Source organism: Cuculus canorus, chromosome 1 (genome assembly GCF_017976375.1).
Source record: "Cuculus canorus isolate bCucCan1 chromosome 1, bCucCan1.pri, whole genome shotgun sequence".
NCBI classification, from domain to species: Eukaryota; Metazoa; Chordata; class Aves; order Cuculiformes; family Cuculidae; genus Cuculus; species Cuculus canorus.
In genome coordinates, this window is record NC_071401.1 from 110020897 (window position 1) to 110040321 (window position 19425).

At 48.2% G+C, this 19425-nt stretch overlaps 1 protein-coding gene across 1 annotated transcript in view; it reads right to left on the reverse strand.

The window, feature by feature from the left end:
- Positions 1-19053, reverse strand: part of BCL9 (BCL9 transcription coactivator) — a 62718-nt gene extending 43665 nt beyond the window's left edge. The window contains 1 exon segment of the mRNA XM_054060723.1: positions 18850-19053. The gene's annotated coding sequence lies outside the window, so the exon portion shown is untranslated.
- Positions 19054-19425: the final 372 nt, after the last annotated feature.

The window sequence follows — 19425 nt, forward strand, 5'->3', positions numbered from 1 at the left end:
CTTTCTGTGGCCCTAAGGCTATAACACTACAGTAAACACAGCCAAGCACTGTAAGCCAGATGCTTTAAGGTCTGAATCCAAGTCTTCAGTGTCTTATATAGATGGTCCACCAAAAGACAGCTGAACCCACACCTTCAACCGGCTACCACAGAGCTCTTTGACCCACCAGCAGAACATGGATCCCAGGGCCTCATCCCGAGGCAGAGCGATGGCTGGTGGACCTCAGCCAGCTCCTCACAGGCAATTCCCCTTGAAAGGGCAGCAGTGCCTCACTCCTTTACTTTGTGCTGTGTCAGCGCTCCCACCCTCCCTGCTGAGTTGTCTGGCCTATCCAAAAAAGAAACCCCACACCTCACTCTAATGGCCACAAGGATGAGTTCGAGCAATAAAACGCTGATACAAAAACCCAAATGACCTTACAATTTCACTGCTTACCACTCCAGTTTCTTCACTTCCCCATTATACAGCTTATTTTCCCTTTATAACTAAAACATCCAAACAAACACTTCTCACTCCAAGCAAGGGATAGCTCGAGACTGTTGCCAGACTGGGTTTAGGATCCACTCGCACATGCTGAAAGGAGACTCACAGCTCGCTTAGACGACAGCATACATCCTGGAGTAAGAAGGGTGTAACACTGGATAGTCGCTCAGAACCAAGTTTACACAGCAAATGAACAGTCTTTTCAGCTTCAAAAGTGGTCCCTGAAGGCCAGCAGTGAGGGACCTTGGCTTGATAGTACAGTCTGGGGAACACACTGCACACAGATTCAGTGAGTAATGTTGAAAATCCATAGGCAAAGAAAATGTTTTAAAACAGAGAAGGAAAATCTACTTGAAATCAATACTGTGAAGGTCCCTAAAAGGAAACACTCTGCAAAAAAGGACATATTTGCCACATATACATCTTTAACGGTAGTCCCAACAAAGCCTTTATAAAAGAAAAAAAGCCCCACCACACTGTAATACACCTGATAGAGCAATCATCCTCACATGGCAAAATATGATTTTCACACCTGGTAAACGAAATTACTCTGCTGCATCCCGAGGCCAGGGTTAGGGGCTAAGGTGAGCTGTTAATGGAAGGTTAGAGACCACATAACAGCTCTTCAGGGAACATCTTTCAGATTCTCTTTTCATGTACAACAGCACACGGTGATCAGAAGGCACTGGTGGCACATACTAAAGTCACTGTCACTGACAGCGGCTCTAACTGTGCAGTCGCCAGTTGACACCTTGGGTTAAGATAGCCAGCTCGCATGCCAGCACTCCTCAGACTCAGGATGAGGCTCGCTCTCTCTTGTAAGAGCAATCCTATATTCTTTCATCTCCCTCCCGGCATGCCTTTCACAGCACACCAGGGTTAACCACTCACTCTCTCCTCGCAGACAAAGAGTGAAGCTGTAAGAGCTGAGACAACAAACTTCTCAACATACAGCTAGGGCCACTGAGCCATTAAAAGAGAAACATGCAGTGAAAATCAAGGAAAATACTGATCGCAGGCCATGCTAGTAGGAACCTAAAGGCATTCAGAATCTGCCCTGTATCAGCACATGAGACTGCTAGACCCAGGCAGGATGGCTACACAATTTGCCAGTCATTCAGGAGCAAGAAAGAAGTGAGACCTGGGGGAAGCCAGCAGCCCACAGAGGTATGGATATTTACAACAAAAAATCTGAGTGGAATCAGAAAGAGGAAGACACACGGAGAAATACACTACATCCCCTAGCACCAAACAAGACATGTGGCTTAACAAGATGCTTTAGAATATCTGGCTCCATAAATTAGACTGCAATTCCCAGTTCTTTAGCTTCCAGCTCCTGCTGATTTCTGTGGATAAAGGGGATGTTTGTCACTCCCAAGATCAGATGCCAGATCAAATGCTTTTCAAGAAGTAAACAGATGAGTGTGTTCCTAGGGAAGAATGAGCTAGAGCTAAGCCTTCAAATGAGCACAAGGAGAACCTCCTGCCCACAGACAGGAAAATGGTAACCTCCTTCACTTCCTTTGTGGCTTTAACCTAAACCACAACTCCTCCCTTTGGGTTAGGAGTCTCTTCCACTCATTCAGATGTTTGTCAGCTTGTCTCTCACTAATACCCAGCATCCATCACTGCCACATAGGAAAAACAACCTCTCCTCCTTTTTTAACTCTCTCACACAGCCCTTTTGCAGTTTCTTTCCTAAACAAGAATGGCTTCAATATACAGCAAAGCAAGGCTAAACTACAGCTCTTCAGACACAGAAATTAGCAATCACAGCATGAGGGAGCAGGGAGAAAGGAGACATTGGCATACATGATACACCAGCATTTGGGAATGCTGGCAGTGACGAAACATTGCTGCCAGGAGAAAGAGTGTCGCCAAACCAACTCACAGGGCTTTTCCATGAGTGCTAGCAACTCCTTCCTAGCCCTGGGCACAACACCCCTCTTTCTTCACCAAAGAGTTTCAGAGCATGGATGAGGTGCTGAAAGCTGGGGGTGGAGGGGGACAAGTGTAAGGAAGAGCTCTGCTGCCAGGAAGGAGGCCCTTTGTCCATGCATATGGAGGTGAGAAGGACAGGGTCCACCCCTAGCGTGGGACATTCATTAGGCAGAGGTGGCAGTTTCTTCCTCACTGAGATCCCATCATCTGCTGAAGGGAGGTTTAACGATGTGAGAGACAGGGGCTCCTACCCAAAACCCTTCTTGTCCAAAGGCTTAAACTTAGGATACCCAGGTGATACCTGGGGTTTTTAGAGAGAGTTGGGCCTTGTGAAAGATCTGAGCAGTACTGAACAGCCTTTCTTTCTATCTGACACAGTAGAATATACAGGCAGAATACCAGGTAGTCAGAAAGGTACTTGGTGGGTAACCTCGCCCACTGTTCCCACTCCAGTGCATTGGGTAGCCACACATGATGTTGAGTGATGCAGGCACTCCCTTGTCACCTCCCCCTTCCCAGAATTTTCAGGACTGTTTAGGGTTAGGCGCTTTTTACTCCCTCAAGATCTTGAAGACTTCAAATCATTGTTCTATACCTGATCAGGAAAAAGAAGGAAAACATTTTCACAGCTTATACCTAGAAACCATGAACAAGTGAAACAAACACAAGATTTCATTTTACCTTCCTGAAGCATTTTACTTGATTTTGACAGCTTCAAAAGTTTGCTCCACTTTTTTTTTCCAAGACAGGATACAAAACTAGATTCAACTTTTCCCAAAAATAGCAACAGTTTTGGCAAATCAGCAATTTTCTAAGAAAAATGTATCGCTGGAGAAAAATCCTAACAAAACCTAGTTCTATTATTTCCTCTCAGCACCACACATGAATATGCCTCTCTGGTGTAATTCAGCTTTAAGTTCCATAGCAACTCTGATTCAGACATATTGCACACACAGATATTAGAATATGCCTTTGACATCATGAAAGCAATGCAAAATAGTTTATATACAATATGGCCAAGCAATGCTGCTATGGAAACCCTTGCTTTGAATTCCTGTATATGGGGTGTTTAAAATCTTATCCCTAATATTGCTTTAACAGAATTTTGTGTATTTTATTTCCTTGCTCAAGTCACCTCCCTCCTTCTGGACTCTCTTGGAAAAGAAAGATGTTTTTGTGAGTGAAGCAGAAGGTGATGAGAGCTGTACTGTATTTTAGCGCTGCCATACACAGCAGCTCCATGAGGTACAGCAAGAGAAATAACTGATTTGTGCCTCAGTTTCTGCAGATGTAAAGTGGAAATGAGCTGACATCTTCCGTTGGCTATGATTCAAATGTGCTTTGAAATCTTTTGTGACAGCCAGAAGATGCATGCATCCTTATTCCTATTTGTTACTTTCTGTAGGCGAGGAGTTACTGTCCTCTGCAGACCTATGCTGATGATCTCTCTATATTGAAAAACCAAATCAGGAAGTACAGTCGCCCACTCATGTAGCAAAGAGATAAGTAATAAAGCAGCACACTTGCCAACTCCTAAGGAGGTGGTTTCTTAAAAAGACATAGGAAGCTTTCACGTTTTGAAGCTGACTAATTTCAGAAAGTTCTCATTTCTATCTCTTCTTCTTAAAAGTCTTCAAAAAACATCTGGTTTACCTGTTCTTCTGAGGTGTCTTCTGCCACGGAGGGTCAGACTGGCTTTAAGATTTAAGGTAACGCTGGGAGCAAAAAGGACACTTTATCTGTCTATCGCCTCCACTTGCAGGGCGCCCCGGTGATCCTAGTGGTGGTACCTTTCAGGTCTCAGCCCAACAGAGAGGACACTTGCAGCCAGCAGCAGCCATCTGAGTCTCTGCTTTGTGCAGCACATCCCGGGACACACAGCACCACCTCCTGCAAAATCTGAGCAGAATGTGCAATCTAATAGTGATCACCCAGCAGCTAAACAAACTCACCCATGCAATCCAGTGATTGCAAATGCAGATTAAGGTACTTGCATTCGTCTGACGGTGTAATTGCCAGACTGCACTTTCAAATGACTATTTGTTTAACTGTGTGATATACAGATAGAGCTTATGCACTTGAGGCCAAATTCACCCCTGTTGTAATTTCCCTAGCTCCAGTAGCAATTACTCAAAGGATTAATTTGGCCCACAGTGTTTCCTAGTATATGTGATTCATCATTTCTTCCCTATAACAAAGAACAATACACTGTTTCAATCAGTGGTGATGTCCTGGCCTCCTTGAGGCTGCCGGACTCCCTGTTTAATCAGACATAAAACAAATCACTTGCAGAGGCAGAGGCGTATAAGCATGCTTTAATTACAATATTGTAACACCAATTAGAGATCTATCTAATCGAGGACTCAGTACTTCCTACTCGGGTATTACTCCCATGTTGGGATAATTACTGCTAATTAAGCTTGGAACTAATTAGGCCAAATGATCTCATTTATACCAACATAGATGACTTCTAGGAGTTCACATGTACAAAAAAAATCCAAGGGTGATTTTGTCATTCCTGGACTCATCAGCACTTTGCTTTCGAAATGGACTGTCCCTCCCCAATGGATAAACTCTGTTAAAATTGAAGATCTTGAAATTCAAGATCTCAGATGATCTCAGATCCTTCCAAGGTAGAAAAATGTTCTCTGAAGTAGTTTCTGTTGGTTGGCCCATGTCACCTTCTACTCTAATGGACGCAGTGGATTAACAGAGCTGTGTCCCACCACAGCCTGTTTCATTCTAAACCTACAGACTGCTGTCACTCAGTGATGGCTACAACTTCTCACCGCACTTTAAATTATCCATAGGGCCACGACTGCTGCATGGAGTAAGGAGGTTTGCTGTAGGATACTGTGCAGTGCTAAGATTTACTATAACTTAAAAAAAATTATTCTTGAGCACACACAGACAGCCATATGTACTTGCATGATTTGCATCAATGCTGCATATGATTAGAAACTACATCCCAGCACTGTTTAGTAACAGTGGCTCAGCTGTGCTGTATGTGATGGCTGAGGGAAGAGGCTGATTCAAGTTAATGGAGATCCTTGCAAAGCCTGTCTATGCTATAAGACTCACCCTGTTCCCAGCCTGACTGTATCTAACCAAGTTGGCTTTACACTGCAGCCAGAAAAATAAAGGACAGCCCATGAAGCTGTGTTTACATTAGAGCTTGTCCTTCTCCTCTCCAATTCCAAAACTTCTGCACCACCTCAGCAGTGAGATTCTCAGGTAGAAGCAAGACCAAGGTAACTACCATTTAGACTTGCACTTGGCTTAAGGAATCAGTTGCAGGCACTGGGTTGGGTGTTCCCCGCCTAATGTTGACATGGCTGAACAGGTAGGTAAAACAAAGCTTAAAAATAAAACCCTTGAGCAATGTGATTTTGACTAGGTATTTTGGGGACTTCGAGTTGGCCAATATTTAAGCAGTTGCTTCTTACTCAAAGATGGTTTGCACCAGTAGCATAATTTCCTCCTGTAGTATTTGCTGATTTCAGTTTCATGGCTGAGTGAAAGAATACCGAAAGATCAGTCCTGCCTCTTGGAGTGACTGGACACCTTTCAGATGCAAGGAAGGACTAGTACCCAAGAACTGGCTGGGAGCACCCATCCTGGCACCCATCTGGCTGATCTGCAAACTTTACAAGCACACATGGCCTCCTGTCCCTGAGCAGTCCAAGTACCTCAGCACCTCTGCATAGTTTGTCAAGTCTGCTAAGGCTGCAAGCTGGTGGGTCTGTGTTATCATACAGTACACAGAAGCCAAGAATGGTTCAGTCACGTTCACTGCACAGGCCATCTCTTTCTGTACATCCCTTTTTCCAACTCCTGCCTCAAATTCAAACCTTCCAGGATTCGCTTCTAGGCACATTATGTAGTGAAACCTGCTTTCTTTTCACTTTTGGGTTTCTCTCACCAGCTGCCTTTACTACTCCTAAAAGCTTCCTCGTAAACATTTCATTTTCTTATGCTTGCTCATACTTCAGGCTGGAATCCTGAAGCCACTGAATTCAGGAATTCACCATTGTCTCCAGGTCTTCTTCCAGCCTGCCCCTTTATCCTCACAGCAATCATTGTTCCCTGGTGAGTCACAGGCACCCCTCCTTCTCCCCTCCAAATGCCTCATAAACAATCTTCTCTTTTCCAAAGCCTGTCAAAACTCAGCCCAGCAGGATTCCCTACACCAACATGACCTGGTTACAATACCTCCTGGAACTGATCCTCCAGCTGTTTGTGAAATTCCTGCAGAAGTGCCACTTCTTTATGCAGTACCATTAGGAGAAGATTAATAAATAATACACAGGAATAACACAATCCCCAATAAACAATGTAGTACTCCTTTTTTTAAGTGAGAAATACAGATCCTAAATCCCATCTCCCCCTCCAGTTGTTACCCAATCCTCATCTCAGCTACAAAACTCTCTCCTCCCTCCCCTGGCAAGCCTGTCACTCCTTTCTTCCCAGCTGCCAAGGACTTCACTGCTACCTCCTCCAGCCCAAACACACTAGCAGACACGAATGCAAGCATCCATACACCTATCAGGTTGCATGTTGAAAATGTACATGCTTCTATACCTTGCAATACAGCAGCCCACAGATTCATATTTATTTGTGTATCTGCTGGAACCTGTGTAGGTCAATTGGAGAAAATCTTCTAATGGAAACAAAATCACTAAACCCAAAGTCTGAGGAAGACAGTGGTAAATCGATGATGAGGGCAGTGTTCAGCAGAAGCACACATGGGGCCCGGGAGGCCTCTCTGAATGGCATCTTTAGTGTTAAAAGGGAGGAATTCAGGAGCTTTAGATCAGAAGTGCATCCCAACTGGGCATTAGACTCTAATAAATAAGATGCTTTACACTGACAAAGTGCCAGAAACCTCCTAAGGTCCTCCCCAGGCCCTGCGTACAGACATCTCTTCAAGTCGACGGTGGTTTGGATGGCAGAAACCAAGCAAATAAACTCCCTATATAACAGACAACAAGAGGGAAGCAACATCCTGGTGGAGGAACAGCAAGCCACAACCACTACAGGAAACACCATGATTGCTCTAATTTAGGACTACCATAGGTCCTTCAGGCCAAGGACTGTCTCTCCCCAGTGTCTGGACAGCACACTGCACAGTGGGACCCCAGTCCCATAGCAGCACTTCACTATGCAGTGAACAAATACTTACTGTCACCAGTGGCCTGCAAAGAGAGTTCCCCTCAGAAGGACCTCCCCAGGGGCACCTGGTAGGGGATGATGGAGGTTTGAGTTGGTAACCCGAGACCCAGACCTGGGGAGGTTGCTGTGAGTCACACTTCACTATGACCCCATTCCAGACAGGTTCCCTCAGTTATTTTCACATACTCACTGATTTGGGGGTTTTAATACAGGTTTCTTTTTGGAGCAATTCCCATATTCATGTTCAGGGTCTGCCTACATGCAGAGGTCCAGCTGGTGGCCAGCCCTGCATGGCCCTGTATAATCAACCCTATATAAGAAAATAAGAGGCAGAAAGTGCAAGGAAACAGACACATTCCAGAAATAATCAAACTCTTGCTCTTTCAGAGTGCTAGCCATGGGAAAAAAAATCCAAGTCCCCAGCAATAAGACAGCAGAAAAGTGGGGACACTGGCCCTGTCCCCTTTCGTCCTGAATACCCGTGTTTATACCACTGTGTTTCCAAAAGGAAAGCAAAGAGGCTGCTGCTTACTGCAGGCAGTTCCCAGGTTCGTATCCTCAATCGTCCCAAGAGCCCTTGCTCAGGCTGTTGTTGCATAAGACAGGGACTCATCTTTAAGTCTGAAGTTTAGAAACAAGATGTATTTATTTGTTATTATTTTCAGTTATCTAAGCACAGTAAAGGTCAGGACACTTATCTCCTGGGTTCCTGCTCCCACTCATGTGATTCAAAACCAACTGAATGATTTTTTCTGTACTTCTCAGACAGAAAAAATCCAGTGGGAATGACACCTGATACAGCATGTTTTCTAAAGAGGATCGGTGGGAACCAAGGATCCACCGCAATGGATGGCCTTGTGGGCATTCCTGCGTACCTCCTCCCTAATCTCCACTAGACACAATGAAACATGAATAAAAATGGGTAGGGAGACCACAGCTTTTTACCTAAGTTTTAACCTCAGCTGATCTCCAAGACTGGAGAGGACAGTATCACCCACACGATACTCCCAGAGCCACATTTTGGGTGACAACACTCAAGGACATAGCTGCACATCCCGTGCCCTGTACACCGGCTGCTCCGTAATCTCCAAGATTAATTTATGCAAAACACGGGAAGACGTGCTTTTCCCTTTTGCAGTGAATGACTTCATTAACCTTTCAGGAGCTTGCCAATAATTATATAGAAGCAATGGAAAAATCATTCTTCTCAGGGAAGGAGATTTCTGCCATGTTGCTAAGAGCACATACCTGGGAGAGGCCAAAGACACCATCAAGGAACAGACCCTGAACTAGTCACGCTCTGCCTTTCCCCTCTGCTCTCCCAGACACTCTCTGGTCTCTGCCTTGCTCTCACAATGCTCCTTCTCCCTTAGCTGCTGACAGCTCACAGCATGACCAGGGAGACAGGGAAGTCAGATGGGAAGGCAAACGAGGCAGAGGAACATGATCTGGGAGTCTGGAGATAGACCTAGCCCAGAGGCAGAGCGGGAGGGAAAGATCAGGTAAAACAGGTGAATCTGGTATAGAGCGGGACAGAAATGGCTGTGGGAAAAATGGGAAAAGTTATATGGCACCTTCATGGATTGCAAGGGATACCATGTCAGCATGCTAAGGAAGACAGGCTGTTGCAGAGACAGAAGGGAGAAATCAGGAACCATATGGTTAGGTTTTTATGAGCTCAAGACAGAGTCACACCTGGCAGGGGCAAACGTGGTGCTTCCTAGAAACAAGAGTTAAACTCCACTGGAGGCCAGAAAGCCACCATGCCCTGTCTTGTAGAACACTAGATGACAATCAGTGCACGTTCATGTGTGTGACCTGTTCATACCTTGTTCTCAGGAACACCTGGTGAGCCTTGATTTGGCCAGCTCTTCCACCAGCATAGCTGCAGCCACCCATTCCTGCCCTGGGGAAAGGACTTCTCCACACCACGTCCCCATTGTAGAAGACAAAATAGAGTCCGTGAAGGGATAATAAAAAAACCACCACCTTTCAACTGTTGCTGCTGGCCAGGATCCTTGCACTCCAAATTCGGTCCCTGCAGGGATGTGGTTAAACAAGCTGCATCCACTTCAGCTGACCTGGAGGAAACTCTATCCCATATCAGATAGTGGGATGGCCTCTGTGTGGGATCAGGTGGCTCTTTCAGGCATATGGGAGAGAGATTCTCCCTAATGCAGCAACCCTGCTGCCCCCATCCCATCCAAAGACAAAGACCAACTATTGTCCCCTGCTAAGTGCATGTCTCCCACAAGCAGAGTACAGGTCTCCTGACCCTTTGGGTGCTGCCCTGCTGACTCAATGCAATTCCCAGCCAGATGCAGAGGCTTCTCTAGATGTTTGTTGCTAGTTCTCTCCCCCTTCCATCAGGGCTTTCCCTGGCAGAGCATGGGACCTCAAATTCAGCTGGGAGCAGTTCAGGAGGACTATCACCTTCTTCTTGACAACCACAGATGTCTCCAAGCAGCCAGACAGAACACAATCCATGTTTTCAGGGCAGAGTGCCTAGAGCCAGAAGGAAGTTAGGGGAACAGGTGTAGGACAACAGGGCAGGACCAGAACAAGTCATGGAGCCATGTCCAAGGAGGTAAGGTGATATTAGGAAACAGAACTTGAGACTACACTTCATCAGGCTCCCAGGGAGAACTAAAGCATGTGGACACTGAATTGACAACCATGCTGCACCTCAGACCAAGACCAAAGTCAAACCTGTCCAAAGCCAGCGGCACACAAGCAGAGGGAGTCTCACCTTGCTCTGTCAGAGGGCAAGTTCCAGCCCGCCTGGCTGGCTATGGCCACGGTGGGGGGCTGTCTAGATGATCCCACGCCCTGTCCTTCTTGTTCAAGCCCTGGCCAGCCAGTCCCACCAGTGGCTTCCACGCGGCTGGGGCAGGCAGCTGGGGAGAACAAAAATGGGTCCACAGCAGAGAGACACACAAGGGAGGAATTCAGGGGATAATCTAGAGAGAGGCAATAGGAAGAGTGTGTGATGCATGAATAGTGGGGGAGGGTAGAAGATACAGGGTGAGAGAAGAAAATGACATGAACAGAAGGAAGGGAGCTGCAAATAGAAGGGGATGTGGAAACAGCAGAGAGAGACAGATTGCAAGAGCGGTGGAAGTAGAGGAGACCTGAAGGGACAGAATATAATAAGAACTCTTAAAAAGAGAGGAAAAGCGGGGAGAGGACAGAAGAGGAGAAGAGAGAAGGCAATTTATGATCTCCCAAGAGAAGGAAGAAAAAATCCTGCACTTTTTTCTCCTTGGCTTTCAAAGGTTTTATGAAAGCAGAGTGAAGAGTTGTCATCCTCGTTTTAAGAGGCAACTAAAGCATAGAGACTGAGAGAGGCAGTGAATGAGTGAGATGAGAAAGGAGATTATCTCCCTACTTAGAGTCTTCGTCAGATACAGGTGAAGAACAGTCCTGACTTTCTTCTCCTGAGCACACCAGAGAGAGCTCACTACCCAAAGATGGCAGGAGGAGGATCTGCTAGAAGAACGAGAGCCAAACCAAAGTAATATAGGAAAAAGAGCAATGTCTGCTCTTTTTCATGAACACCAAAGTCTCCGGAGATCTGGATTTAGACTTATTCAGAATAAATTAACCTAGAATGCACCAAAATAAACACGGTTTGAGTGGAGAATTACCTGCAGGGAGAAGATGTTCCAGTGGGGGTTCAGGAACTTGCCAACCCTACAAGCTTACAACCAGCTGCAAGGAAAATTCTGAGACCAGGGGTGCACAGGAGGCTGCATCCTGGGGGCTCTGCTCCTGCAACACTCTCTTAACACCTTTCATTTGCATAAATCTCTTTTAGGTGTCTAATGTTTATCCAGTTTAATTTGTACCACCTTAATGTTTCAACCGCCACTACAGAAAACAGGCTTTTTTGTGCATACAAACAAACACCAAGTTCCCAATGCCACGTATGCCCAAGCCAAATACAGCTTCTAAGAGCCATGAATAAACCAAATGCTTGATGCCTATTTGCACTCCTATACACACATGGGCAAATAGAGCTTCCCAGTTACTCCCTGCACACTGGAACCCAAGGGATCCAGTATTTTCCTAACCTCAGACAACACTACTTTATGGCTTGCTAGTACAGGAATTGTCTAGCATTCCCTCATCAATGAGTGACGAAGGTCTTTCTGCTATAAACTGATGTTAATGGCAGGTTGTGTACCTTGTTTGTTTATTACCGAGGAGGAATGTTTGTCGTGCCTGTCAAGTTTATAAAAATATTTCCATGACTTCAGACAGCTTGGCATTTTTTACATGCAGCTGAGAGAGTGGGTGAGTGTACAGATGAAAAATTGAAGGAACATTGTTAAGGGGGGAAAGAGAATATCTCCTAGCACCACCAAGATGGCTTAGAAAGGCCAGGGAGGTCAGAGACATTTCTGAATAAAATTCATTTTTCTTCCCTGGGGGTTTCTGAAGAGCTAGAAACAATTAAGCTTTACAACACCTTTCTGGAGTAGATAAGTCAGCTGAGGCCATCTGAGGTTAAAGGACTTGCCAGTGATCACACACAACAAATCAGTGGCAGAGAAGAGAATTAAATCCAACAGGCTTAGTTTCCATCACCCAAGTCATCCTACACACCTGGCTGATGTTCTGATCAAGGGATGGGAGCTATGCTGACTGCGGACCTGACCGCCAAGCATGGATCCTCCACGACAGTACAGCAATTGGTCGAAAAGCTGAGCAGCAGGCATCCACAGTAACTTAAAGATGGTAATTGTGAAAACAAGTGACAGAAGGCTGGGAAGCAGTGCCTAGTTACGAACTGCGGTGCCAAGTGGATTAACTATACATCGATAGATTCAATTACAAAGAGCAGCATGCAAAATGGAAGTGACTGCAGTCAAAGACCCAGGATGGCAAGAAACAATCCCGAAATAAAATCACGGGTTTTGGTAGGAAGAAATCCATGCTTCTGGATCTCATGGAGAAGGTGCAGCCTCGCGTCTCCAGGGGGGCTGTCCCAGGCCACCCCAGGCAGTGAGTGGACAGTGACACCAAACCCATGAGGGTTGGTGAGAAGCCTGTGGGACTCAGGTTTACCAGACTGAGAGAGATCTGTATCACCTAACGCTGAGCCGCCCTTTGTTATCGCTGTCACCAGAGAAGCTGGAGAGTGAAGTGGTGGAGAAAGTGAGCTATTTCCCTGGCCTCCCCTGGCCACCCCCCACTTGCCAGGGCAGGGCTGAGATGTATGCTCTGAGTAAGGAGGAGGAAACCTGTTCCGCACTTTGGTCGGCACTGCCCTGGCCTGGAGATGAAGCAGCCGGTTCCTTGCCACTGTCGATATTCAGCCCTGCATCCATCTGCGCCCAGATGCCCATTCTGTTTTGGGAGGCCCTGAATATACCAGATTTTGCAGAAGGCAAGACCAGATCCTGACACTCAAGCGTTCAGTACTTCTTGTCTGTAGGGGGAATGGAAGCTTACCTCTTTGCTCTCCTTCGCCCACCCATCTCCTCTGAATTTCAGAGTTACAAAATTTCCACTGTAACCCCCTACCCAACCTCATCGTGCACTTACCACCACAAATGTATTACCCCAATCGCTAGTAATGATCTGATTTCCTCCTTTCTGGAGCAAAAAATGGCAAGGATAGTCATTCAGAACGCCATACACACAGCTGCCATCGAAAAAATGCAGGTGAATGCAGTTAAATAGGAAGGCAAGTACAATCTCAGACCATTTTTTTTGTACCTGGAGAACTAGACCAGCAGTATTTTGCATGCAAGATTATAGGTCTGTGTGTAGTTGCATTTTCACGTTCCATTACTGCAATTGCACACGGCCAGTTACGTGCCTTAGCAGCAGCTTACAAAAGCAATTGCTGCTAAACACACAAAATCCAGCCCCCAGATGCACACGCGCAAGACTAAAAAAAATGATCCTTATTTTTCTGCTACAGTAAAAAACGTGTATTTGCTAGCTGACTGCCCCCCTGTGCAAACATCACCCCAGTGTATTTCCTTGCACTTATATTCGTATGTTGATCCGCGTATTCATTCAAGCCTTGTAATAATCTAAAATACACACATCATCTTGCAATTAGAAGCGTACCAAAAATGCAAAAAAAGACCCATTTTTTTGCATAAAAGATTCTTCTCTCAGCAAGCAACTGTAACCACCTCTCTGGCTAGAATGTACTGTCTGTTTAAGGCTCCAGAGAAACACGGCGCTAACCCTTTAAGACAGTAAGAGATGAATACTTTTTTTCATTTAAACTATAGGGGAGTTTTACCTAGATAGACTGCAATTTCCTGAGCTCTGAGTCTGGCAAAGTGCCCGGGCCTAAGACCACCCCCTCCCCCCTCCCCTTCTTTTGGCAAAAATTACCATGGCGTCTTTAATAGTCAGAAGTAGGTTTTAGGGTTTTGTTTTTACAAAAGATGCCGAGACTAAAGCCAGTTGTATGCAAACCCAGGTACTGCAGAATTTCTTCCAAGGACTAAACTGCCGTGCGAAGTCCGAAGCGCACTATCCCCAAATACCCTACCAAGGGATGGTTCAGGACTGAGTCAGAGGGAAGTGGACTGAATCACAAATACCCATTTCTGCAAACTGCTCCCCCCCTCCACCCCAAGTTTACAATCCGAGCAGTGACCAGGTTGTGGTTAGCTTGGGAGAGCTGATGAGATCACAGTCTGGGGAGATACAGCCTCAGACAGCCTCAAGTTCTTGTTAATCAGCTCCTTGTTTTGCGTGGAGGCAGGGACAGCAGTCGTTATACCAGGTTTACCATATGTTTATAATATTGTTGTTACGGGAATACACGTACAGTCCGTGTCACTGGCAAGTGGCGTTGTTTTCTGCTCGAAGGACTAAACAGAATTCATTGCCCAACAGAGCGCCGAGTGTGCGCATACTTGTACCAAATTTTATCGTAGCATGACTCACACTTGGTGCAAAACCACATGCTTTGTTTGTGCGATGGGGTGCGAGCCCGCCGTAGTGTCTGCACAGGAGCACACAGCACTTCGCAGCCCTCCGCAAACAATTTGGTGTGCTGCCCTTTCCCTGGGAGGCAGGCGAACATTACACCCATTTTCCAGATTTCAGCAGGAAGGTCAATCCCAGCTTTAAAGCAATTTGCCTAAGGCTGCCCATCGAATCAGTGTGAGGATCTCAAGTTCTGCGAGATCTCCATGTCTGAGACCGCTGTTTCTCAAACAGGACAAGTGAAGAATAAAGCAGGGACAACTTTAACTCAGGTTATATACGCAAGTCCATGCCACATCTCAGAAATGTTTGCTTCCTCGTATGTCGCAAAATGGTGTTTAGGGCAATGAGTTTGCTTACAGGAAACGGGAATAATGTCTTTGTGTGTGAGACTGTTACCAAAACTTTGATGCCTGAGATGTCAGCACCCTTAGGCGCCATCAGTGGTGCTTGCATCTCAAGTGGGCAGGAGCAATACCAATGGTTCAAGTGGCTCTACCACATAGGAGCATCACCAAGTAACTGCTGAGGAGGAATCCTGTTGTCTGATAGCCTCCAATGCCACAAAATCCAAGCTGAAGGAGTGAAATGTTTTGTTTACTGCCAGCCCCACCAAGTCCTGAGCTGAAGATCTCAGAAGCAAGAGCAGCTGACTGGAGCAATGCACAGGCAGTTCAAAGGGAAACAGCTTTACCCGTTTAAGACTCCTTCTAGACATCAGCAAACAGTGTAAGAAATGTCCACCTCCCCTCCCCGCCCCCCACCTCCAGCCCTGACACGTTGCCATTTTCTGTCTGTCTCCATGTGGCTAGTCACATCCCGTGCCGTAGTTGAGGAGCAGCGTGCAGCGTTTAATTGTGCACACGTCTTCCGTGGAAGGGCAGCATGAGATGCAACCGACTGTCCACAAAGGAGCAGAAGCAGGAGGCCAAGGCTGCTTACTGGCCTCGAGTCATACTTGCTGATCAGCGTGTCGAGGATTTTAAAGCGCATAGCTGATCAGATCAGCAGCTTGTCCTAGAAGGAGAAAAGTGACATAAAATATGCACAAGCCTTCCTTCTGTCCTGACAGCAGGTTGAGTTTTCAGATGATGTGGAAACAGCAGCCTGCTCTCCTCCCCCCAACATGGTCTCCTCTCGTGCCTTTGCTGCAGCGCTGCCGTCTTGTTTCCGACTCTGGAGACTCCACTCCCTCCCCAGCCTTCGTGTGGAGGCTCAGGCTCAGGCCAGGGGGCTCCACACCACTGTTTTTACGCCTGCTCAGCCCTTGGCCTTTCTTTTCAACATGCCAAGCGGGGGCTCATTAGTGTTCCCTGGTGTTAAGCTTTTGTGGCTCAAGCCCGTTCAGCGCCAAGCTGGAACAGAAAGGGCATCAAATCACCATTCGAGGAGTTGCGGGGGGTGTGCAAAAACTTCCCCATGGTGCCAGCCAAGCTGGAATGCAAACAGGTGATGCTGGAGATGAAAGATGGAGCACGCATACACATGATCTGTGTGTACAGGAGCAGCGTGCGAGCTCTGTCTGAGATAAGCAGGCGCTGTTGTTCTGCCTTCAGCTTCTTCCCAAAGAGAGCAACTTTGAGTACATTTGACCTGAGATCAGTCCTCTGCATGTGTATGTGCCTAACATTTTTATGGCATCGTTTGTGCGCGCAATGTCTGTAGTATGAGCCTGCTCTGTCATGGGAACACTGCCGTGAACGGAAAAGCTAAAACATGGCATATTCTGGTTTTCAGCTGCCCTGCCCCTCACATCGTAATTTGTTGCTATCACAAAGTTGGCTGTAAAATACCACCACTACCAGGTTGATAGAACAAGCTATTATGTAAACTGAGGAAAACACGAGAATTGGGCTGTGTCTGTGCAGGAACCACGCTTAGAACGTGTGCACATTGCCCCTCAGGAGGAAGAATGCGCTACACAAGCAGGTGTGTTTGCACAAACTTGCTGTTTCCATGCATGCAGAGGAGCAGGGCATGCAGGAGCACTCAAGAAAAAGCTTTACTTCATTCACACACACATTTTTCACAAATGATGGGTATTTTCTCCTTGATACTGCCAGATTCCAAAATAAAACACAGAAATTTACAAAGACATTTTAGCACAAGGTACCCCTACCAGAGAAAGCACCTATGGAAAAGACAAGCCACACGGTCTTTCCCGCCATCCTCCCAGCTCTTGCCTGAGTCGCTATCACCCCTTGAGCTGGCTACAAAGATCTCTTCCCCTACTGACCGCCCCAAACTTTGCCAAGTCAGAAAACTCAACCTCCGTTTTCTTCCTTGCCAAAAAAAAAGTCCTGCTACATCACATTCAGCTTAGCTATGCTCCATCTTTGCTTGTGTCCTGATTCAGTTCAAAATTCCCCTTCTTCTTAAAGCCCTCCAAGGAGCCTGTCCAAGGTCTTCCTTGGGCATCTTTCCTCACCGCTCCCCCATCTATCTACATCCTCTTTCCACAGGTTTTCCACACAGCATCAGATCCTCCTCCACCCCAGGTCCAGCTGCCTGGAACAGGCATTTTTTCTCCCTAGCTCACTGCCTGGCAAGTCTCCTTTCAAACATGACCTGATACTTTCTCCCCCTCCTGCGCCGAAAAGCCTCAGAGTCTTTTTTCCCTGCTCCTCACATACCTCCATCACTGGCCTCCCTGACTGCAAAGCATGCGGGAGAAAAGGTATCACGGAAAACGTTACAGCAAACCATGGGGTTTTGCTTTGATTCTTTTCCTGCTTATTTATTTATTTTTTGAAGGGAGGTAACAAGTCAGAGAGAAAGAAGCTGGCTGAGATTTCTGCCGTGCATTTTTTTTTTTCTTTCTTGCAGCAAGATCCTCCATCTTCCTTGCTGGATTGAATAGGGTCTCAGGACAATTTAGACTCCCTCCCCCATCTCCCATTCCTGCTCAGCCTCTTCCACACATGATGCTCTCCTCCCAGCCTTGACTGGGAAAGCACATATCCTCACTCTCTCCCCCTCTCTCGGCTCCTGCCTCGCTTAGGTTGTGTCAGGACATTAGGATGACGAACATTCGTGCAGCTCGGATTCCTGTAGGTTATTTATTCTTTTTTTTTTAACAAAACGACTAGAATCAATGAAACCTGAACGATGGCAGGCGACAAAACTTAAAAAGACCTCCTCAAGAGGATGCACCGAGCGGGCTTTCTGCATCTCGCTCCAAAAGAAAAACAACCCTCGGAATTTGAACTGAACTGTAATGAGGCCGAGTATGAGGATTCGGGAAGGGGGGGGGAGGTGTTTCTCCCCTCTCTGCCTTTCATTTTTTGTTGCTTTTGCACATTATCACCTCACCAGCAGCAGGTTAACAGCCACCAAACCTCCAGCCAGCCAGCAAGAAGCAAGCTTTCACACCGCCGCTCTCACGCCGAGCTAGATATTTACTCGCTGATAAACGGCAATTGTAAATACATCTCATTTCATCTCCAGGCATCCAGGGGGGGTGGAAAAAAAACCCTCATCTCCCATCCCCGCGGCAGACTTTCCGGGTCCGGCCGGCTCCAGGAGGCAGAGGGGTGGAGGAGTGACAAAAGACCCGGTTTCCCACCCTCCTCATCCTCGGCTCAGGGGGAGCAAGGCAGCCTCCCCCCCCGGCTCTGCCCCCTGTTCATTCCCGGCCCGACCCCCCCCTAAAGCCGCCGGGACAGCAGCCAACAGGTGGGAAGAGCTTCTCGTCCCACCCGCGCTCGGTCTTGCCTTTCTTCCCCCTGTACCAACCCCGGGATCCCCCCGCGACCGCCGCGGGGAAACTGAGGCACGGCTGCCGCCCGCCCGCAACCAAACTTTCTGCCGCCGGGTTGGACCGAGACGAACCGAGCTGAGACGAACCGAGTCGGACCCAGCCGAGCTGAAACAAACCGAGCCGAGCCGGGCTAAACCGAGCCGAGCCGGACTGAACCCAACCGAGCCGAGCCGGGATAAACCGAGCTGAGCCGAGCCGAACCGAACCCAGCCGAACCCAGCCGAGATAAACCGCCGAGCCGTGTTAAACCGAGCAGAGCCGGGCCGAACCCAGCCGAACCGGGCTGAGCCAAGCCGAGCCGACCCGGGATAAACCGAGCCGGGATAAATCCAGCCAAGCTGGACTGAGCCGAGCCGGACCAAACCCAGCCGAACCGAGCCGAGCCGGGCTAAGCCGAGCCGAAACGAACGCAGCCGAGCCGAGCCGGACCCAGCCACGCCGAGGCGGGCTGAGCCGCTCCGGGCCGGGCTGCGGGTGTCCGTGCGGCGGCGGCGGCAGCGCCCCCGAGCCGCGGTGCGGGCGGCGCTCACCTGCGTCAGGCGCGCGGTGCCGGGCGCCGCATGTCCGGGGCGCGGGGCGAGTCAGGGGGACGCGGCGCGGGGCCTATTGTCTGCGCGGGGCGGCGGGGCGGCGGGGCGGCCTCCCCCCGCGGGCGCCGCCGCGCTTGGTACGGCCCAGGCATTCATGCCAAGCGGCTTTCACACACCGAGCCTCGTCTCCAGCGGCTGCTGACAAGCCACAAACAAGGCGTCCCCCTCCCTCCTCCTCCTCCTCCTCCCTTCTCCCTCCTCCCTCCTCCTCCATGCGAGCTCCGGCTCCAGCGGCGGCGGCGCAGGGACGAGCGGCCGCGGGGCCCCGAGGTCCTGCGGGTAACCTCGCACCCGCCGGGGCGGGGGGAGCCCGACGCCTCGCTGGGAGATGGCAGGGGCTGATCCCGCTTTTCCCCCACACTGAGCCAGCCCTAGGGATTCCCAGCCTCCCGCTTCCCTCGCCCGGCATGCCTGGCTCCGGCAGGAAAGCGAGTGGTAAACCCGCACAGGAAAGAATGCGGGTCCACAGCATCACTCCTTCGCAAACACTAACGCCGACTGTGTCTTCACCAACGC